The sequence below is a fragment of the Nicotiana tabacum genome, chromosome 22, assembly GCF_000715075.1.
Source record: "Nicotiana tabacum cultivar K326 chromosome 22, ASM71507v2, whole genome shotgun sequence".
In the NCBI taxonomy this organism is placed as follows: domain Eukaryota; kingdom Viridiplantae; phylum Streptophyta; class Magnoliopsida; order Solanales; family Solanaceae; genus Nicotiana; species Nicotiana tabacum.
This window is the reverse complement of record NC_134101.1, coordinates 10464303-10488781: the sequence shown is the minus strand read 5'-3', so window position 1 is coordinate 10488781 and position 24479 is coordinate 10464303. Positions and strand designations below refer to the sequence as shown.

General features: G+C 38.1%; 1 pseudogene; it reads left to right on the top strand.

The window, feature by feature from the left end:
• Positions 1-10028: 10028 nt before the first annotated feature.
• Positions 10029-24479, top strand: part of LOC142175703 (uncharacterized) — a 155042-nt pseudogene continuing 140591 nt past the window's right edge.

The window sequence follows — 24479 nt, the reverse complement described above, 5'->3', positions numbered from 1 at the left end:
TACGAATACGTGGAAGGAATTCAAAGAGTTATGTTTCAAGCTGAATCAATTCCGCACGATAGAATACAAGAAAGTAAAATTTTCCTAAGGGTTTAGCAGCCTCTCGAAGATAAGTACAGACGTCTCCATACCGATCCGCAAGACTCTACTAAACCTGCTCATGACTCGTGAGACCTATGTCACCTAAAGCTCTGATACCAACTTGTCACGACCCAAAATCTCACCCGTCGTGATGGCGCCTATCTCAATACTAGGCAAGCCGAAAATCTCAATAACCCACAATTTCTCTTAAGTTTAAAAATATAATATTTTAATAAAATCCACAAATCTTACAATTACTGATACAACCACTCCCAAAACCTGGTGTCACTGAGTACATGAGCATCTAATATGAATACAAGTCTGAAAAATACGGTCTATAATAGTCTGAGACCAAATACAATAAACAAGGAGATATGAAAGAAGAGACAAGGTCTGCGAAACACGGCAGCTACCTCTGAATCTCCAAAAAGAATGTCAACTATGCGAGAGAATCAACACCCGCTATGACTGGGAATGCCTGGATCTGCATACGAAGTGCAGGGTGTAGTATGAGTACAACCAACTCAGTAAGTAACAATAATAAATAAAGAACTGAAGATAGTGACGAGCTACACAGCTACAGTCCATATTCAGTAGTTTCAGCAAAGAATGCTTTCAAATCTGGAAGTTTAATGTCAAATCAATTTTTATACAGTTCATATTCATGTAATCCGTATATAAAATCTTTCAGAGATTTCACAACAATGACAGATAGTAACTAGGTGCAACAACAAATGGAAATCAAGTACAACCTTTCAGGATAACAATCACTTACTGGGCTCCTAACCCTCATCACTCGTTGGGCTCCCAGCCCTCATCACTCACACTCAATGGGTACCCGCGCTCACTGGGGGTGTACAGACTCCGAAGGGGCTCCTACAGCCCAAGCGCTATAATCTGCACGGACAACTCACATGCTGCACGGACAACTCATGTGCCATAATATAAATATCTGGATCCGCACGGCCAACTCACGTGCTATAGTATGATATAAGGATCCGCACGACCAACTCACGTGCTGCACGGCCAACTCACGTGCTATAGTATAATATAAGGATCAGCACGGCCAACTCATGTGCTGCACGGATAACTCACGTGTTATAGTATCAATATCTCACAATCAGGCCCTCGACCTCACTCAGTCATAAGTCTCTCCAGTCTCTCAGGCTCTCAATAATCATGAAATCAGCCCAAACAACAATGACATGATGTATCAATAATAATAACAGAGACTGAGATAAAATGTGCAAGTAAAAGCTGAGACTGAGTACATATAGCCTTTAGCAGGCAATTCAATAAGTACGCGACCTCTGTGGGTCCCAACAGTACTATCACATAGCCTAAGCATGATTTCTAACATGATTTACAGTTAAATTTTATCAACACATGGAGAGCATATAACTAACAACAAATTATTCAACTTTACAGTTTTTCGAGACGGACCAAGTCACAATTCCCTCGGTGCATGCCCACACGCCCGTCACCTAGCATGTGCGTCACCTCCAAAATAATCACATGATACCAAAATCCGGGGTTTCATACCCTCAGGACCAGATTTATAACTGTTACTTATCTCAAACCGTGTAATTCTTTATTCCGCTATGCCCTTGCCATGAGAATTGGTCTCCGAAAGCCTCGTATCTAGCCACAATTAATTCGATTCAGTCAATACCAATTATTGTAATTAATTCCATAAGGAGATACTAATTTTTCAATAAAATCCGAAATAACTCAAAAATCGCCCGTGGGGCCCACATCTCGGAACCCGATAAAAATTGCAAAATATGAACGCCCATCCAACCACGAGTCCAACCAAATAAATTTCACCAAATTCCGACATCAACTCGACCCTCAAATCTTCAATTAAAATCTTTGAAGATTTCTACCATTTTCAATCCAATCTTTACCCATTTGAACTCAACAATCTTTCCATTAACCTTATTGATATGTATAAATAATACTATTATATCCAAGAATTATACTCTTAATCACCCATCTTTACCCAAACTCGAAATTGAAGACTAGGGGTCAGAACCTTACCTCTTGGGTGAAGATCTTGTGATATTTCCTTGTTGGATTTCAAAGCTTGAATAAGATCTTGATGAACAAAGCACTTGAGCTTCTTCCTCTCTCTAGAACACTCTCCCTTCTCTCTAAAAATGTCATATTTTTGCTCCAAAATGAGTCCCAAAGCCTATTTATCAAAATGGGATCGGGTTATGAAAATAAAAAAATTAACCCTCCAAAAGTAGGTCTGCGGTCGCATAATGGACCGCCGAATGGGTATGCGGACCGCAAAATTAGTGCCCAGAATCGGGCTCTTCTGGTCCATTCTGCGACCAGTTTGCGGTCGCAGAAGTAGTTTTGCGATCGCATAATTGGTCGCAGAATTGTATTTTTTCAGCTTTTCGTAATTTGTTCATAACGTCTTGTAAGAATATCCAAAATGACAAACGGTTTTAAGCGTTAGAAACTAGACTCAACGATCTTTCATTTGATAGGTAATAGACCATATAAATCTTTGTATCATGAGAGTTATGCTCATTTGAAGTTGGGTCTTATGCGAACTCACTTGAACTTTTGTCTATTATGAAATTTTCAACTTCTACATTCGATGCCGAAACCTGCCGAATCAAGTCCGATTGACCTCAAATTTTTCACACAAGTCATAAATAACATAACGAACCTATTAAAATTTCCGAAATCGGATTCCGACCCCGATATCAAAAAGTCAACCCCCGGTCAAACTTTCCAAAAATTTAACTTTCGCCATTTCAAGCCTAATTCTACTACGGACCTCCAAATAATTTTTCGGATACGCTCCTAAGTCCATAATCACTATACGGAGCTATTAGAATCATCAAAACTCTATTCCGGAGTCATTTATTTATAAGTCAACATCCGGTCAACTATTTCAACTTAAGCTTCCAACATGAAATTCATTCTTCCAAGCTAACTCCGAAATACCTTAAAATCAAAACCGACAATTCACACAAGTCATAATACCTCGTAGGAAGTTATGCAAGATCTCAAATGGTTGAAAGGAGCATAAATGATCAAAATGACCGGTCGGGTCGTTACAATTTAATATTAAGCCTTTTATTTATCCACTACTTAGGCTACGTCACTATTCTTTGAGGCTATATCCAATTAACGTAAGTCCAAATTCCAACAACTTCACTTGTTGTTTCAACAGTAGAGATACAACTATCAACAATCACTCCAGCAATGGAGGTGCAACTACCAATAATAGATCTGCAGTTATCCGCAACTCTCCATCAATGGAGGTCCAGCTACCAACATCCACTGTTATTCCACAAGTACCGTCCCCGATTCCGCAACCATTTATCTTGTCTCGCGCTTAGGATAATTGGCAAACAATAGATAAAATATGTATTTTACTAATGTGTCTCCCCTACTTATTGGTTTAAAAATGAGCTAACTTTAGTAGCTAGCAAAAACTGCTTCTTATTACTAATGAAAAGTTTGTGCTTCTTGAGAAGGGAAATCCCACTGTCATTCTTAAGGTCTCCTTTTTTTCGTGGAAGATCAATGTCGGTAATTTTGCGTCGTAGGAACCTAGTTGGACTTCCATTTTCTGATGTCCTCGACATGCAACATTATCTAGGAGGAAAGGATTCTGGAATATTCCTTGATTGGCTAGCCTTGGGAAAATTTTTAAGTCTCTTATAATTGTCACATTGTCTTACATGTGGAAAGTTTTTGGGGAGAAATATATGCTTCTTATAGGCATTGCTGAGGATGATATATATGATTTCCATTTCTCTTTGTGTTCACTTTGAAAAAATTTGCTTTTGTCGCTCTCTCTAATTTTATTTTCCTCTTGCGTTTGTTCTCTACACATCATTTTTTTGTATAAATTATTTGCGCTCTTGTATTGTTCTCTACACTTTCCACCATTCTCTATTCCTTTTTTATTTTTTTATTCTCACGAAACCTTATTATGAACAAGACTAGTCTTTATAAAAATATAAAGGACAAATATCTGTATTTGCCGATTTTTTTCATAAACGTATAATTTCCCATTTCAAAAAAGAAGCTACGCATATTTTTCACTTGTCGCCAAAAAGCTCTTAAAACTTTTATCATATAGCAATGACTCGAATCAATGCATCCAAAGGACAAAAAAGTCACTAGCCTCATCCTCTTTTGGCTTCCGTCTACTTACTAAATCCTACAAATTATTGGTTACATAAACAGTTGCACCGCTATCTAACTATCAGAAATTTAAAAGAACATGAACAAAACTAGTTTTAAAGCAGACAAAAACCAAAAGATTACCTTATTTCTTTTTAAGAGGACAACCGCCATTTTATGACTTACGTGTTTGCAATCACAACACTTGATTTCTTTCTTAATCATATCTTGAAGACCAATAGGATTATGAGACTCACCTTGGTTTCCACCAGACTTATTAGCATGACCACTATAACTACCTGGATGATGACACTGACCATATTTCTTGCAATAAATTATCCATATACTTTTTATATACATGAGAATCCAAGACTTTACGTGTTATCCTTTGGGTGAAAACATAATATCTCATCTTCATAAACTAATTTAGTGCCACGAATCCGGGTCTATTTGCTCAAAACGTTAACCGAAATCAACTCAAATAGATTTTAAGGTAAAAATTTATATTTTTTTTTCAGTTTTTAACATAAAAGCTTTCCGGAAAGATGCCCGGACTGTGCACGTGAATCGAAGAAGGCTAAAATGAGATATTTAAGGCATCGAGACATAGAATTGGGTTCTAAAACATAAGATGACCTATCGGGTCATAACACTGCTTCTGGTGTACCGCATCTGCAGAGGTTTGATCGCAGATGCGGAGTCGCTTATGCGTGTGTTTTGTCGCTTCTGCGATGTTGTGGCCTGAGGGGGAGCTTCGTTTTTACGGAGTGTTTGTCGCAGATGCGATGGCCGCTTTTGTGGCCCATTGATCACAAATACGGAGATTTATGCTTCTGCGTCTACTTGTGCGCTTCTGCGGTGTCGCAGGTGCGACTTCCTTTTGCGCAGGTGCGGCCACTAGGCTGGCCAGTTGAGTTCACAGATGCAAATGTTTCTCGCAAATGAGGTAGCGCAGATGTGCTTATTTGTCCGCAAATGCGGAAGTCCTGGGAAGAGAGTTTATATTCGAGGGTTTCGCCATTTTCTCCATATTTTGAGTTTTAGACCTCGCTTTTGGGAGATTCTTCGTGGGTTTAGGGAGCAAATCGATTGGGTAAGTATTCTTCACCTAGAATTTAATATATTCCATGATTTTATCTTTATTTTTATCATTTAATTTGTGTTTTGAGTTGTGGAAAATGGGGATTTTTGAAGAAAACTTTCAAAATGAAAATTCATGATTTGAGGGGCGAATTAGTATCGAAATTTGATAGTTTTAGTATGGTTGAACTCGTATCGGAATGGGTGTTCGGTTTTTGTGAAATTTTTTGGGTTCCGAGGTGCGGGCTCGGGGGTCGACTTTTGGGTCGATTTTTAGATTTTGATAAAGATTGAGACTTTATGATCCAGAATAGTTTCTTATGAGTTTTATTTGTGCTTTGAAGTTATTTTGGTTAGATTTGAGCCGTCCGGAGGTCATTTCACCCGAGAAGTTCATTTGTGAGTATCAGTCTGTCTTATTTGAGGTAAGTATCTTGCCTAACTTCGTGTGGAGGAACTACCCCTTAGGGTTTGAGTCTCTATGCTAATTGTAGTTTGTGTACGCGAGGTGACGAGTACATGCTCGTACTTTTTTGTGAAAAGTTGACCTTTTAGGGTTCTTAGGTCCTTGTATTTACTGAATATACAATTGTTTTGTTATGAATACGTTTATTAATTACTAATTTCACCCCTTCCTGCTTCAATTAGAATTAATTACTTCATGATCCACCCTTGTTGCTTATTTGATTCATCTGTGCCTTAACTGAAATTGTTATCTCTTCTATTGCCATGTTATCTTTCCCCTAGCTGCTTATCTTTATTTGAAGTTATACTTATCTCTTCTGTAATTGATCATCCTTAATTGAGCCTATGATTATCTTTCTGCTGCTTATCCCTAATTGAATTTGTTGTATCTCTTTCTTAATTGCCCAACCTTAAAGAACTTAGATATCCTATATTTTAGTTGACTTGTCCTTATTTGGAATTATCCGCCTTGTGTTAGCTCCCTCGTTATCGAACTGTACATTGTGGACCGTTGTTACATAGTATTTCCTTCCTTGTTGAGTTGTTCTTATTATGACTAGTATTCTCCATTGTGGCTACTCCTTGTGAATTAGTTCCTCCATTTCTTGAGTTCTAGAATTTCTGAGTTGATTTATTTGTCGTACCCTTATATTAGTGTTATTGTTGATGTTGTACTTGTTGTTTTGATGCACGAGGTTTCTGTCGTGCAGTTGTTATGGGGTTGCACGAAGTTTCTACCGTGCTATTGTTACTATTGATATTTGCACATGCAGCGTGAGAAGGCGGGCTATATATATGTGGGTTGTGCATGTGGCGAGATAAGATAGGAACATTATTATGCACGTGTGTCGAGACAAGACGGACATTCACTTTACTATTGCATACGTGGCGAGACAAGGTAGGCTGTGTCAGGGATTGATTGTGATGACTTGTGATGGCCTGGGAGAATTCTTGTAGTTGATATTTGTGTAGTGGTACACTTACCTGTGTGAGCTTTATCTTGTGGAAAGTTGTGAGAAAACATTCTACGTGTTGTCCATTTCTTTTCCTATACTTACTAGCTAGCATGAACTATATTAGGACACTTGCACAAGCATACACATAGTTAAGCACTCTTATCGGTTAAGAGGTTTTTTGATATTGTTGAGTATAGATGCACGCCCTTGTTTACTTGCCTTCTATGTGAGTATGGCCTTATTTAGCACGTGAGTCGTCAGTGCGGTTATAAAGCGTGATGAGAGCACAAGATGCCAAGTGTTAGGGTTCAGGTATTGGGACCCGTGAGTTATGAATAGCCTGAGGTTCGGTACCTCGTGGAGTTTATTGGCTAAAACCCGATGTGAAAGCGGCCGTGTTTGTTGAGTTGTTACTTGTCTTTTCTTTATCTAAGATTATCGGATTTAGGCCCTGTTTCCGTTCATTCGCTTGTGTCATTATTATGGTATTCCGCTGATAGTTGTTGTTTTCCTTTCTTACTGCAATTACCGTATTATTTGCCATTTCGCGTAGTCTTTATGTAGATATCATAATATGTTGTTCCTATACTTGTACTTGTTCAGGTTATTTACTCCAATAGGTGTCTTGACTGTTCCTCGTCACTACTTCACTAAGGTTAATCTTGATACTTGTTGAGTACCGCTGTGGTGTACTCATACTACACTTCTGTACATTTTTGTGCAGATCCAAGTATTTCAAAGTCAGTTGATCATTAGCTAGTTGTGCGGGTTGTTGCCGTGGAGACTCAAGGTAAACCTGCTACTGCATTCGCAGGCTTCGGAGTCACCTTCTGATTTGTATTCACATTGTTTACCTTATTGCAAACAATTGTATTTAGAAATTTGTAACAAACTCTGTAGAGCTTATGACTTGTACTACCGGTTTTTGGGAATTGTAAATTTTATAGAGATTTCTATTTCAAAAAAAATATTTGTTAGATGTTATTTAAATAATATTGTTGTTTCAATTAATATTAGGCTTACCTAGTCCCTAAGATTAGGTGCCATCACGATACCAAATAGAGGGAAAATTGGGTCGTGATAAGTTGGTAGCAGAGCTCTAGGTTCAGTTTCACGACACTTCCCACCGAGAGAGAGAGAGAGAGAGAGAGAGAGAGAGAGAGAGAGAGAGAGAGAGAGAGAGAGAGAGAGAGAGAGAGAGAGAGAGAGAGAGAGAGAGAGAGAGAGAGAGTATATAATTTTAAAGGAACCAGAGCGGTAATAATTTTATTCAACCTTCCTATGAGAATAACTGTTTACCCTCAAAATCAGATAACAATTGAATTTATACACGGCTTTAAGGATACGTGATCTAACTTGATACAAATTGAGAAAATAGATTAATATTGAAATAAATGACAAAAAAGGAAATGAAAACCACACAAGTTGAACAGTCTGAGCCTTGAAGGTTGGTCAACCTCGAGTTAAAAAGTGCCTTAATCGATGTCGGAAAAGAATGACAAGATAATAAGAACTGGAAACAACAATGTATTGCTTTGGATGCCTGTTAAAATATATATTACAAGTAATCAGACCCCCTTTATATAGAAGGGGATTCCTACTTTAGATACAATTCTATAAAAGGTACGAAATCTCATGATTTGCTAATTAATCGGTCTCTCATTGATACGTGTCGAGATTCCCGCCGTGATGTGCGAACAAACATTTTGGCCTTTCGTTATTTGGTCCGATGATGTTTCCTCGAGCTCATTCGAGGTCGGTTCCAGAGTCATGGGCTTGAAGATCTCGAAGACGTATGTTCCAACTTCGTACTTTGGCTCGATGGAACCCGGGTCTGATCTTCAGCCCATCACGTTTCAGTCTTGATTCGTCATGCAATAGATGAGCCCAGTTTTGATCGTATACAGATAGTCCCCTCATTTTTTGGAGAGTAAACGATGGGAAACAATATGAGCCCTCGATCTTCGTCTCGATGCTTCGCGCCAAAAACAACAAAACTAATGAAACGTCACGTCAGTCACGTCTTAATGGCATTAAATGCTCGTCAGTTGCTTATCGACCATTATAGCTTTTGAACCGTTGTTTGTAAACTATAAAAACCTCTTCATTATCTTATTCAAACTTTACTTTCAAAACCTCTACCCTCATATGTCAGAAACTCCTACATTCTCAAATATCCATTTTCTGATCACCCTGTCACTTTATAAGAACCTCTGTTCTTTACCCCAAATTGCCAAGCATACCCTTTTAACTTTCTCTTTTCCTTTAACCTTTCAAAAAAGAAAAATGGCGAAGACCTAAAAGTCTGTTACCCAAAAAGAAACTCCCTCTGCCTCGCGACCGGCTGAAGAGGAAAATGTTCCGTCTACTGCTGCTAAGGAAAAGACACCAGAGCCCTCCTTGACTATGTTCATTCCTGCGGGGTGCCAAACCAGTACTGATTTCAAAGTCGGAAAAATCTCTTCCGTACTGGGTCGGTGCGAGTCGGTCTCGAGATATATATGCTAGATCACTGACAATCTCCTCTCCAAAGTTAAGGAAGATTGTAATTGGGCTGGTAAGCACGTGGTTGTGCCTACGCCCGAGGAGTCAATCGCTACCCACGTGGAGGGTTTTCTGAGTGTTTACACTTATCCCTTCACGTTGGGCCCTTTGGACCTGGTCATCATCGCCTTCTGTAAGAGGTACGAGGTGACCCTTGGTCAAATTCATCCCTCTTTCCGGAGGATAGTGATTCTTGTCCACTTCTTCGTAAGCTAAATCGAGAAGTGTCCCTTCACCATCGATCATCTCATGCATTTGTACAGTCCTCGACTCTATCAAGGGGGATTAATAAAACTTGCCCGTCGGGCCTCTTAGGCCCCATTCTCGAGCAAAGACGAGGATCGAGACTGAGGCTGGTTGGGTCGATTCGTTTGAGTGAAAAACTCGGATTAATCCCAGCTGAGGATATGCCATTTCCTGAGAAATGGAACATGAAACGTAAGTATAACTTCGTCTTTAAAATTCCGTTTATTGCTTTGGCTGCACCACAAAAACATCGATAAAAAGGGAGGAAAAAGGAAAAGCAATAAACGAAATTTTAAAGGCGAAGTTATACTTATGTTTCATGTTCCATTTCTCAGAAAATGGCATATCCTCAGCCGGGATTAAGTCTGAGGGTTTCACTCAAACGAATCGGCCCAACCAGCCTCGATCTCGATCCTCATTTATGCTCGATAATGGGGCCTTAGAGGCCCGATGGGAAAGTTTTATTAATCCCCTTCGATAGAGTTGGGGACTGTACAAATGCATGAGATGGACGATGGTGAAGGGACACTTCTCAATTTTGCTTATGAAGAAGCGGACAAGAATCACTATCCTCCAGAAAGAGGGATGCATTTGACCAAGGGTTACCTCGTACCTCTTACAGAAGGCGATGATGACCAGGTCCAAAGGGCCCAACGTGAAAGGATAAGTATAAGCACTCAGAAAACCCTCTACGTGGGTAGTGATCGACTCCTCGGGTGTAGGCACCACCACGTGCTTACCAGCCCAATTACAATCTAAATTACTTACTCTAGGAGAAGGTTTTCGGTAACACCGAACCCCCAAAACGCCTTAAAAAGAATAATGTAAAGGCAAGGTTTGTTTGAAACTTCGAACATAATCGAATTATTTCATGCCAAGACATTTTGATCTTTGTGAGGAGAAATAATAAAGCAAAGGGAAAATTCGAAAGCTGAAAGGGAAAGAAAGCTTTATATATTTATCCAAAATTCTTTTTACAAGGGCTAAATGGTCCCGATACAGAAATCTACAACGACCAAAACAGCCTCAAAAGAAAAAACAAAATAATGAAAAGGTCTAAAAAGATTCTAAGTGGCCTAATCTTCACCGGGGGCCGCGTCGTCGCCTTCGAGGTATTCACCACCTTCGGGCTCATTCGAATCTTCAGACCCCTTGGAATCCTCCTCCCCGGGATAAGCCAGCTTCCTCGCCTTTGCTTCAGATACCTTGGCATTCTAGATCTCAGCCAGCAGGTCGAAACCCTGAGCATGAACTCCTTCGATGGCCTCCCTTCGGGATTGCCACTTCATATGCTCCACCAAATGTTTCACTGGGTCCTGAGCTACCTCGGCATTGGACTTATGCTGGGCTACCATCTCATCAGCCTCGGCCTTGACCACAACAATCTCCGACTTGGCCGCCTCAAGTTCCTTGGCCAGATTTCTTGGCTGGAGACCGCCGAGCCCAGCTGAGACTGGATCTCCTCGATTGTTTTGGCCTGAGTCGAGACCTTTTCCTCTGCAGCCTGGAGCTAGGCGTCAGTCGACAGTAGTTGTGCCTGGACAGTTTCCTTTTTCGAGACTAGGAGGTCCATGATTTTCTTCCATTTTTCGGCCTCAGCTTATATCGTATCCACCTCCTCCTGGAGTTGCCCGATCTGTTCAAGTCTCTTTTGAACCTACAGGTTCGGATCGTTAGCCACTTTGTCCAAATCATCATCACTATATTCAAGTACTTGTCTTACCTACTCGACCCATTCAGCATGCTCCTTCCGAGCCGCTTCTAGCTCGGCCTGGAGTTTCTCACTAAGAAGCTTATAAGCGTCCCTCTTTTCAGTAAGCTTTCGAATCTCGACCTCGTGTTGGGTTAACGTCTCTCGATATCGGAGTAAAGTTTCATGGTGAAGTACCGAGATGAGCAAGCATAAAGAAAAGTGTTACGATTGTTTGCAACTTAAAATCTAAAGTACATAATAAAGAGGAAATTACCCGATTCAACGCATGTTGAGCTTCGTTGAACAGGCAGGGCACTTCCACCTCGTCCATCTTGGCCTGGTCCTCTTCGGTCACCAAGCACCGAAGATAGCTAGCAACACCCACTGGGGCTGAGAGAACTCGGGCATCCTCCGCGATAGATATAATTATTGACCCCTTCCAGTCAGGATCTACACTAGGAGCCGGGAACTGGTCCACTAACCTCAGACTCGACGAAGACCTGCTGGCTCCTGAAAATGTGCTTTCTTTGGCACTGATAAGTCACACAACCCGGTGACATCCTCCGAAGTGGTGGATTCTAAGCCATCAAAGAAGTTATTGAAATTTGTCGCCCCTTGAGGCCCCTCGTGTGAATGCCCTTTTAGCATATCGACCTCGTTGATCATGGAGTCGAAAAATAAAGGAGACCTGGAGAGATCAATCACCCCAAGCGCATTTTTCGGGGCACTTTACTCTGCTTAAGGAATACCGGCCATGGTCTCCTTGTCGACCTTCCTAGCTTGGGGCAAAGAAGTCTCGCCCCTCTCCGATTCGGAGACCCCGATCACTGCCCCCTCAGTAGCCTCCCTAGATTGAGGCAATGCGGTGTTGACTCTCATACGGGCCACCAGCTTGGAATTTTCTTCTTCTTCGTACGTATCCCTCAGCCGGTGGACTAAGTTCGATGGGATGGCGCCGGTGCTTTCCTTGGGTTTGCGCACCTGCCTCCTTTTCGGTTTCTGCTTCTCCGAGTTGGGTAACTCGGATCCACTTTTCTTTTCTTCTCTTTATCCTGCTTCAGAGTAGGTTATTAGGGGAGGACGTCTTCATCTCCGGACGGGGGCCTTATTGCAACATCCTTCCCAAGGCCTACAAGGAAAAAGAGATGAGTAAGCTCGAAAGAAGCCCAAGTGTTGACTATTCTAGGAAAGAATCTTACCGTGAGAACGGGCCTCCCACCGGCCCTTTGAAAGTTCGCGCCACACGTGCTCGGAATATGGCTTATGTGACATCTCTGCAACACCAGACTTTTGACCCATTGTCTAAGATCCGGGATCGGTTCCGGCATTCGAGCTACGGCTATGATTAGGAAAAATGGATCAACAAAATAGAAGGCAATCACAAAATCAAAACGGGCGAAGAGAAATGTTTACTCACGGCTCATATTCCATTTCTCCGGAAATGGCAAGTCATCGGCAGGGATCAGGTCTGAGCTTTGGATTCCAACCCCGATCCCGGGTCTCGTCTATGCTCGAGAATGGCGCTTTGGTTGCTCAGCGAGCAAGCTTGATCAACCCTCCTCGATAAAGTCGGGGAATGTAAAGGCGCATAAGATGATCGAGGGTGAAGATACGCCTCTCGACCTTACTCGAGAAAAATCGAAGAAGGGTCACTATCCTCCAAAAGGAAGGGTGGATTTGGCCGAGGGTCACATCGTACCTCTTACAAAAGGCAACGATGACAGGGTCTAGGGGTCCCAACGTGAAAGGATAAGTATAAACACTTAAGAACCCTTCGACGTGGGTAGTAATTGATTCATCGGGCGATGGGATTACTACGAGTTTATTATCCCAGTTGCATTCTTGTATGACTCTATCGAGAACTTTTTCGGTAATTGAACATTGGTACCTCGACATCGGCTCACACCGACCCGGTATCGGAGAAGGCTTTTCAATTTTAAAATCGCCTACAGTCGAACACCTAACCGGAACAAATTCCTCAGGGCGTGGCTCTTCCACATCCTCGCCACCAGCAGGTCGAGATGAAGAAGCGGTCTCTTTTTGCGAAACAGTTTTAGACGTTTTTGCCATTTAAAAATTTTGTGAACAAAGAACGGAAGTATTTGGTGTTCTAAGGAAGAGTTTTCAGTAAAACTCACAGATTTACAGGCAGAAAACTCAGAAAAGATGAAAAGGAACTTGGAAAATTTGGAAGATTGAAGGCGTAAAAATGATGAATGGTAGAAGGAAAGGCTATTTATAGATTGAAGCAATGACGGTTCATTATCAGAGGTGGCTGACCACCGTCTGACACATTAAATGCCTTGGTAAAACCGAACCGATAGGACAACTATCACATATGTTATGGTCGGGATCGATGAAAACGTCAGTATATATCTGATCGAGCTGTTGGGAAATTATATCGTTTTTCGCCACATCCTTTTTCGAGAAACGAGAGGACTATCTGTGTACGGTCAAAATCGATTTGAGTCTGTACGGACTGGTCGAGACGATAATGTTTCGATCAAAGGATATCTGCATGACAAGCTCAGTCAAGGTCCGAAGTAAGGGCATCGAGCTTCGAGCTCTAAGACCGATCAATGACAAGCTCGGTATCATTATCGAGCTCATATCCAAATCGAACTACGGGGCAAAGCAGAGATTATCGAAGATGCATAGACCGACCAGCACTCAGCCCGAATACCGAGACCCCATGTCAGAATCGATCTCGGACCAAGGCCGGGGGCTCAATCCAATACCGAGCTCGAGCTAGTATCAAGCTCGCAGACAAGGGTCGTTGCAACCGCACTATGGGAGAGAATCTTGGCGGAAATCGAGGAAAAGACAATACATCATGGGCTCTCCACTACGTATTTTTTATTGTATATAAAGTAGGATCCCTTTACTATAAGGGGGCATGGATTGTAAACAAGCAGGCACACATTGTAACAAAAGATTTCTTCTCATGTTGAAAGATATCCCCTTGTATTTTCTGCCCTTTATCTTATTTGTTCTTCTTTTCACTATTCTCATTCTCATAGTCAAGAATACACGTATTTCTATTTCTCTATACAATTTGTATCAAATTATATCACATATTCTTAGAATTATACACAAATTTAACTCTATCCAATTTTTCGGGTAAACAGTTATGCGTGGGAGGAAGCACAAAATGAAAATGATCGGCAAATGGGGGTTTATAAAGGTGCTATAAATTAGGGTTTCCCCCTTAGAGAAAAAAATGCTGAGGTGGCAATATTTGTTTTGTCTGGTAGTAGGGGAGCAAAATTGGGTTATGGGGTTTCTTCTGGCGCCCCAAATAGAGGCCTTAAAAGACTTTAATTAGGACAATTAAATGACCGCTCCTGCAACGCCTATGTCCACGTGTAAAGTTTGAAATCTTTTGAACTATCATTTGGAGAAAATTAGATCACTATATATATAGTATCTGTTTAATCTTTTGAACTATCATTTGGAGAAAATTAGATCACTATATATATAGTATCTGTTTGATCACTATATATATCTGTTTTTTTTATTTCACAACGATGTATCAATGTTTTTATTACTTTGTTTTTAACATTAAAATATTACTTGCCAAACAGTGTGAAATAGACTTTGTATGTATTGTTTAAATTAAAAAGACAAATAAACTATACATTTGCTGAGCTTGCAATATAAAATCATAATGCGCAAATATCCAGCTGATACCTTTTTCTGATCCTTTTCAACTAGAACGACCTTTGGAGTCGAAATGAAATTATATTTGTCCCGTATGTATGAAAATAAATATTCATATTATACTTCGTGTAAGTTTACTCTTATAATTATAGTATTCAAGTTTACTTATAAGTTTGCTTTCTTCTCCGGTTAAAAAGGCTATTAATCATTTCTGTCATTTCGAATTTTTTCTCCTATATCCACAGCCAAAAGCGAGACAAGGAAACATCATTTTTATACTTTTCGATTTCCTTTCACCGCCATTTTTAGTTTAGTCTTTTAACAAAACATCTCCCTGCATGAGTAATTCATTAATTTCGGTCGTTGTTCAAGACATTCCAGATTGAATCACATTAAAAGTTCTAAAGTACTTAGACATGTATGGTTACCAACTAATTTACCTTAGGAATTAGATGATGTACATTTATTCTCGAATTAGTTATTTAAGTCTCATCAATATCTAAAAGAAATTTTCCACATTTTTGACACATGTTTCTCCTAAAATAATTTCATTTTTTTAACTTTGAGATTTATAATAGACTGTCATATTACTTTGTTTACCCCAGAATTGGATAACAATTAAATTTTTATGCGATTTTAAAGATACGTGGTTACGTTTAATTCAACACAAATAATTAAGAATATTAGATAAATGAATTAGAGACGAAATAAACGATCAAACCAATTGCAATGTTATGACCAAGCCTAAACTTAGATTGAACAGCGACCTCGTCCTCGATTGGACCCTCGGTTCGAGCCAAGTCGTGAATGAAGAACAGAATAAGTGAACAAGGTTCTCAACGGTATCTAAAAAGCATAAAATAAACTTGTATTGCTTTGACATGCGTGTTACATTGTGTTTTACAAAAGAAAAACTTCCCCTTTATATAATATGAGAGTTTCATCCCTAGTAAAAGTCTAAAATAGATAAATTTCCTTATTTACCGGTAATTACTCATCTATAATCGATTTCGAGTGGATCCGCTCCGTGATATACGGTAGAGGGCGAGTATCACGGCTCTCTATCCATCATGCATAGCCGTTCACCGTGTCTCCCGAGGTCTTAGAACTTATTCTTGGCCCGGGGCGCGTCGATTTACCATACCTGATGACAGGTACATCGTTCACTCTTCCTGGATATCGATACGAAGGGTCTCTAACCTCAATTACAATCTTGTGCATTATGCTCTCCCTCCGTTTTTACATCGGAAAATCGGGGCAGACATTACTCTCAATTTTACTCGATCGTACACATACTTAATAGTTTCCGGAATTTTACAGTGTTTTATGTTTTTTCCTTAATAGAAAAAGGAAAAAAAGAAATATAATAAAGTGATCTGGGTAAATAAATAGTTCATGGTCCAAAACTGTACAAATCTTAAGTCAAAATAAGTAAATCAATTTGAATTAAACAATGAATCGTAACTTAGGCAGATGGCCTAGGGCTGCCAACTCAACACAATTCTATAACTTTAATCACTTTATTTGTTTTCAGCTTGGACTCTCATTCTCAACCTTGACACGATTTAACGCTGCTTTTTAACACTATCTTTATTTACAGCTAGCTAATCTTTTTGAATTCTCTTACTTTTCCAAGACATAAAAACGACCCCAAGGCAACCTTTTATCTTCTCATGTACTACAGAGTACTATTTTTGACGGCACTTTGCCACTACTCTCTCTAGCTGGCTTCAAATTCTAGCTACCTTTTCCCCTGTCCCTTTCATCAAATCAAATCTGACATCGCCATTTTGCAATTCATGCTAGTTGCAACATTAATTTGCCATGCAATATTTAGGTTTAGATTTATAATAATTTAATTAATACGAATAGCAAAGCTATTTTATTAGGATACCAATTACCAAAGACCCTCCTCTCATCGATCTGTCTTTCCGTCCTTAGCTATCACGAAATAATCACCCACCCTATCCACAACATATTTGTTTTTGAGAAAAAAAGGGATTGTTACAAACTTCATACACATTGTCAAAATCATTTTGTCAGATTATTTGACAGTACGTACCAATACGATAATTTGAACTCTTTTCATGTTTTGGGAACACGTTAAGGAAATCAGAAATCAGCCTTTTGTTTTCATCTTTTATCTTTCCATTTTCAATTTCTTTGTCATTTCCCTTTCCCTATGCTTGCCAGCTCCATTAACATAGCTAAGTCTTTCCACAATGTTTAAAAGCAATTAAGTCGCGACTCTTTAAAGTTGTTGGAATCTGCTGATTAAGCAAATAATCTCAATTTCTTTTATTAATATTGATATCGTTGAATCTTATTTTGGATATGGTGAAATCTCGTATTGGACTTGTACAATGTGGAATAATGCTATTCTCATAGGAAGGTTGAATAAAATTATTACCGCTCTAGTTCCTTTAAATTTATATACTCTCTCTCTCGGACATGAACAACACGCGAACAAAATTAAGGAGAGTAACGAACAGTTGTTGAGCTTTGGATTTAAAGATACAGAAAATTTACTGTAATCTTGCTTAATATATTATACTAACAAATGAAAAAGAGGGCCCGCAATAACTTCATTTGAAGAGATAGAAGAAGGCACTGTTCTTTTTTATTTTTATCTAAAGCAAAGCATAAATAACCTGGTCGAATTCTTTGAAAGTCGGTAACCTTCGTACCGTCAGCATTTGATATTCTCTCGATAGTTACCTGAAAGCCTTACCAAAAAAAAAAGTTTATTTGAATTCATGTGTATGCGTCTCCGTGGACTCTGTGCTCTCTTATGAAATCAATTTTTTCCTTACAGAACGACTTAGCAATTGGTATTGAAAAATAGACCGTTTGTACAACTTTACCCACAATCAGATTAATTACATATAAATGTCTATAAGAATTATTGATTAGTAACATGAAAGAGAAAAATGTTTAACCAAAAAATAGATTTTTAGTCAAATCTTATATTTAAAAGAAAACGGGTTACTAATAAATAAATTTTACTTCACTTCCACAACTAGCTATTTGTAAAATAGTAGTAGAAATTATAGAGAAAATTAACAAAGGGAAATAAGGAATAAATCGATAATCAATCCCTAAAATCAAGGTTGAAAACTTTGATAAAACAGAGAATTATAGAATGTATTTCAGTAGTACTTGGAACTTGTCCTTACAAATAGAATTTTGTATCCTTATATAGGAGTGTACAATCATAACGGTTTTCTCACTTAATTTGAATTCATTATGGGCATTAATTGTATTGATTGCTTATTACTATAAATAACTGTAACTGGCATATTTAATGCCTTATAACTGCTCTGATTCCCCTTCCTTATTTATTTCTGGTTCGTGTATCTTCCCTTCTTTTTTATCCTTATTCATTCCGTTCTCGCCTCTTCTTTGACAACTGTCAGGCCCAGTTCTCTTCTCTGTACTGTCTCGTGGGTGTTTCTCCCGTGCCTTCCTTAAATTCTTAATTCTATTTATTGAGGATGCCACTTGTTGATATACCGTTGCTTCACACGTCATGCCTCGTCAGCATACTAACATTCCACGTGTAATGTCTTTTTTCCACCAATATAAAAAAATTTGACAACCTGGATGATTTACATTTACATTAAGCATGTCAACTTAGTACGTATTGTTAGGAGATAAATTGAAATTCTTTCGTCTCCACTAGTGTGTTATTTTAGGTATAAGCTAAATGAAACAATATTTGTCTCGTGTCTATTCTGTCCAAAATGTATGAAAAATCACATATTCATATTATATTATACTACATACAAACTTCCTTTTTTACCTCCACCATATACTTATATTGATTTGTTTGGTAAAAATATCTTAGAATTATAATAAGGATGAAATAACGAGACAGGGAATTAAATAACGTGTGGCAAAGTAAGCAGTACATCAGCTAGAGTCTACACACAGAGAGAGGAAGGGCTTTTTCACCGTCATTTCTGGCTTATTCTCTTATGAAAATATCTCCTTGAGTAATTCATTTGTATTGGCATCCTTCAAGAAAGTCCAAATTGAATCAGAGACAATAGTGTTGGACTTTTTCAATAAACACAAATTAAAAGTTTTAAAGTACTTATACGTCTATGGTTAACAACTAAATTTACCTTTGGATTTAGATGATATACATTTATTCTTAATTTAGTAATTTAAGTCTCATTAATTAATATACCTAAAAAATTCAAAGTTTTGACATATTGTTCTTCTATAAAAATGTTCATCTTTTTAGCTTTTGAGATTATTAATAGAATATCATATTACTCAACAGTTTCGAGAATTTTACTCCATTTTATGTTTTACCTTAACAGAAAAAGAAAAAAAGGAAATATAATAAGTGAACTGAGTCAATGAATAGTTCATGGTCGAAAATCTACCAATTTTGCTCGAGTCAAAATAGATTAATTTAATTTGAATTAAGCGATGAATCATAGCTTAGACAGATGGTGTAGATGCAATTCTATAACTTTTTAGTTTTTTTTAATTATAAAATCAATCTAAGACCAATTATTCTTAATAGAAAGAGAGTGGATGAATATATAGAAAGAGAAACGAGTCACACAATATATATTACTACAACGCCAAAAAATCTGTCCACAGACGAGATAAAGAAACGACGTAATAACAGACAACTGAAGTTGCACATTTTCCTTTGGATTAAATCTTCAATTAGTAATTTAATATTCATCAACTATTTAAATGTTTTATCTAAAGTTTTGAAATATATTTTATTAATAAAATTGCTTCATCTTGTTTATTAACTTTTAAGATGTTAATAGAAGTATATGAGTAGTTTCCTAACTTTCCCTTTCGTTATATTTCACTCTAATAGAAAAAGAAAAAGGGGAAATATAGTTCTATAATATTGTTTAAAGGGAAAAGGACTTAGGTTTCTCGCTCTGCAAAGAAAAACGTCATAAGTACTATTTTATATGTTCTCTATTTATATTCTTTCTTTTCCCATCTTATAAATTGCCTAATGATGCACCAATTCACTAATAAAATTTAATTGGTGTACTTATAAGAATTTGATTTCAAGAAAGGAAAAAAAAGAGTAAATGAATGAGTCTACTACTCTGAAGGATTAGTTCTACCCGTGTGTATATATATATATATATATATATATATATATATATGAGTAAAATTCACTTTACCCCTTAATCTTTAGTGATTTGGAAACAATACCCCTTCACGTTTTGAATGGGAAAGGGAACCCCTTATGAAATATTTTTCCGATAAGAATTTTATTTTTTGAATAAAGATTTTTTTTCCCTCTCTCTATCCTTTCAAAGGTGAAATATAATATTTTTCTTCCAAACCAATACTTGAGTGTCGTCTTTCTTGCTTGTAAAATTTAAGATATTTTTTTATTATATCGAGGTTATATTGAGGTTATTGTTATAATTTTTACAATAACGAAAAAAAAACTTGTATACAAAATTCAAGAAGTATGGTGAAAGCACGTTCACCGTGAATGCTTTAGCATTTCAATTTGAAGGGAAAAAAATATACTGAAATGGTCAATTCTCTTACATATGTATTAGATGAAAGAACTATTTGTATATAAAACTATTATGCTAAAATAATTATTGAACTTCACTTATTTTGAAAATATCTTTATTGATCAGAAATTATAGATGATAAGGTCAAATTCGAAAATTAGTTACGGAGGTATTTTTGCGTCACATCATATCTTAAACTATACACGAAGAAGGTTAAAGGGATACTCCGTAAATTGTGTAGATTCTAATTATTTGTCATATGTAGAGCTTTTGAATAATGAAAGAGTTTGGTAATTCTAAAAATTATCTTTTCAAAACAAGTAAAGATTTTTATTCAAAAAAAAAAAAACAATCACTGGAAAGCCATTACACAAGGGGTTCCCTTTCCCTTTCAAAAGGTGAGGGATATTATTTCCTAATCCTTAAAGGTTATCGGGTAAACTTGAGTTTACTCCATATATATTAGGAGTTCTGTCTCTCCTTTTTGTTACTAGGTCATCGTTTCTTATATATTACATAGTACTATATGTTTTTTGTAGGAATACTTAATTATTTCCCCTTTTTTATTTTATTTTCCTGTGATCTGTTTTTTTTTTTTTTTGGCACATCTGTCACGCCCCTTTTCCCATCTATCCGTTGAAACGACAGTTCTTTGTTCGAAAAATGAAGTATTGAATTAAATGATTTAATTTGCAATTTCCAGTTTGATCTTTTATTATTTTCATGTTGACTGACGAAACGTAACTGGGGAAAAAACGTTTGCCTATAGTCATGGTATGCAATTCCCCTGACCTATGTATGTCAATAGTAGACATATTTGTTACATGTATTAGTGGTAATTAGTCAGTAAAACTTTTTTGTACGAGGTTCAGTGATGTTGGGCATATTTCGATATGTGTTGATGTTACTTTACCCATGTTTTAACCGCTTTTTGATGCTATTTGATATTTAAAATGCCCAACATGGTTTAATTATTGGTTTTATGACTAATTGAGTTGTGTGATGAATTAGGGTATTTGGAGTGCAAAAATATGAAGAAAAGGTGCTCTAGGTAGAGTAAGAGGGTTTGGATTTCGTGCACCCTTACCAGTGAAGTCGGCCCATAGCATCCGCACCTGGGCAAAGCTGAGAAGGAGGAACAAAGGGTGGATGCGACGCATCTACCCTAGCATGCGAAGCTGAGAAGTGGAGGACGAGGTGGATGCGACACATCCACCCCAGCATCAATCCCTGTAGCCAAGTCGGATTAGGAATAGGAGAACTTTGGCCCACGACTTTTGTACGCAATATATAAGCAAAAAACGCCTCTTTTAGGGCAGCTAACATATTGGGAAGAAGAGAAAAGCCACGACAAAGATGGGGAACCACGGAATTCATCTTGAGTTCTTATTTTTCCTTCTTTTATTGATTATTATGCACTCTTGTGAGTTATTTGATGATTGCATGAACATGAGTGGCTAAGAACCCTATTGTTCTACGGTCATGGGTATACATGAATGTTGATGTTTGAAGTTTAATTTGACGAAGTTGGTTTTATCATATTGGGTTGTTTATTTAATTCTGTTTTTAATTATTTTGCTGAGTAGCTAACAGTGAAATACTATCTACGAATCTAGAGTTGAACTCGAAAGTAAGAACTCTAGATTGCATATAGAATTAAATAGAGCAAGTTCTTAAACCCGGGCATCGGAGAACGGATTCACAATTGGGATAGACATATACCTAATTGCCTTGCTCGGTTGCAATACAGGAATTGTAAATGCGTGCTTGTTAATCTTAATTCCATAGACATATAGGTATTAAGTTAGCTTGAATAGGCGAGTAGGGGTTCGACAAATTCTTATGAGTAATATCAACCCTGTCAACCAACAATCCAGATAAATCAATTAGTTATTTTAAGCTAAGAATGCAATATGATTGTTAGATAACCCGTGATCCTGGAATATTATCTCTCATTGATTGTCATTTAAAACTATTTAAGTATTGTGTTGATTTCTAGTAAGTCTTTATTTGATAGACTTTAGGTAGTAAATTAGACAATTATCTATTTTATAAGAAATCGCTTGAATCGATAAGCTATTTGAGTTTGAATTAGTCAAAAGTTAATCATAAGTCTTCGTGGGAATGATACTTTATTCACTACTCTATTACTTGACGACTGCGTATACTTGCGTGAGTGTATTTGGTCGCAACAAGTTTTTGGCGCCGTTGCCGGGGACTTAGAAATTAGCTACTTGACTGAGTTAAGCTTTTATTACTTATTAGTTCAAGTTTTAATTTTTAGTTTGCCTTGTTCGTGTTAACACAGGATCTTCTCTTGAATGCGGAGGAGTAGAAGTGCAAACAACCTCCTTCTTTTTGATCCATAGATTGAACAAACACTTCATAGAGTGAGGAGGGAAGTCGAAGCTAGAACGAGAATAGAAAGAGAGTTGGACATCGTAGTTCAACTACAGCCAATAGAGATGGCAGGTAATGAGGAGCGTCCGGTGATAGAAGACGCAAGACCCAATCTTGCTAATATGACTCAGGCTATCGTGAAGCCTGATATCACGGGGCATTTTGAACTCAAACAGTACATGGTACAACTGATTCAGTCCACAGGGCAATATGTGGGTCTATCTCATGAAGACCCGCAGAGGCACATTCAGAACTTTTTGGAAATTACGGACACTTATAATTATCCGAATGTTTCCAAGGACTATGTCAGGCTGACACTATTTCCCTTTTCATTGTTGGGGGAAGCTAAGGAATGGTTGCAAAAGGAGCCCGCGAACTCAATCCACACTTGGGATGATTTAGCAAGGAAATTCCTAATCAAGTTTTTCTCCACTAAGAAGACAAAATCGCTGAGGAGCCAAATTCTTGGGTTCCAACAATGGGATGGCGAGACACTTCGTCAAGCTTGGGAAAGATACAAGAAGCTACTCAGAGACTGCCCACATCATTGTCAGACTAATGAGGTTTTGGGTCACACTTTTGTTGATGGGCTAGACGAGGCATCAAAGATGAATCTTGATTCAGCGTGTGGGGTTAGTTGCATGGCGAGGCCGTATAGTGAAATACAACTCTTGCTAAATAACTTCACTGCTAATGACCATAATTGGCAAGGAGATGGGGATGCAAGAAGAGTAATTAAACAGAAGGCAGCTGGGGTGATTGAGCTTGATGACTTCTCAGCCATGAGAGCAGATATTGCAAAGCTGGCCAATCAGATGAACAGAATGACAATGCAACAAACATAACAGATGCAACATGTACAACAAATGTCTATTTGCTGCGAACTATATGGTGACAGTCATATGAGTGACATGTGCCCCACGAATCCTGAATCTATATACTATGTGGGGCAACAAAACAGAGGTCCGATGAATCAGCATGCACAATATGGGAACACTTACAATCCAAATTGGAGGAATCATCCTAACTTCTCATGGGGCGGAAATCAACAGAATCAGAATCAGTATAGGCCTCAAGGAAATTTCAATCAGCCTCAGAAGCCACCCCAACAAACAGAAGAGAGTACGAATGACTTGCTAAAAAAGTTGTTACTTGACAATCAACAGCTCAGGACCGATTTCAGAAATCTTGAGAGGCAAATGGGGCAGTTGGCAGCAAATCAAAATACTAGACCTACAGGCTCTCTTCCCAGTGATACAGAGAAGAACCCTCAAGTTAATGCAGTTACACTCAGAAACGGGAGAGAACTAGAGGAAGTGCCAAAGAAGAGAAAGGACAGACCTATACCTGAGGGGGAGCTGACCCCTAAGGCAATACACGAGTTAAAGAAAAATGATGCAAGTTCAGAGCGAATGGAGGCTGCAAGGCCACCACCACCTTTCCCCCAGAGATTGCAGAAAAAGAATGACTATCACATGTTCAACAAATTTCTCTCTATATTGAGTCAGGTTCAATTAAATATTCCATTAGTGGATGTATTTCGTGAAATTCCAAAGTATGCTAAGTACATAAAAGATATAATGGATCACAAGAGGAAATTGACTGAGTTTGAGACAGTTGCACTTACTGAGGAGTGCACTTCAAGGGTCCAAAACAAGCTTCCTCAAAAGCTTAAGG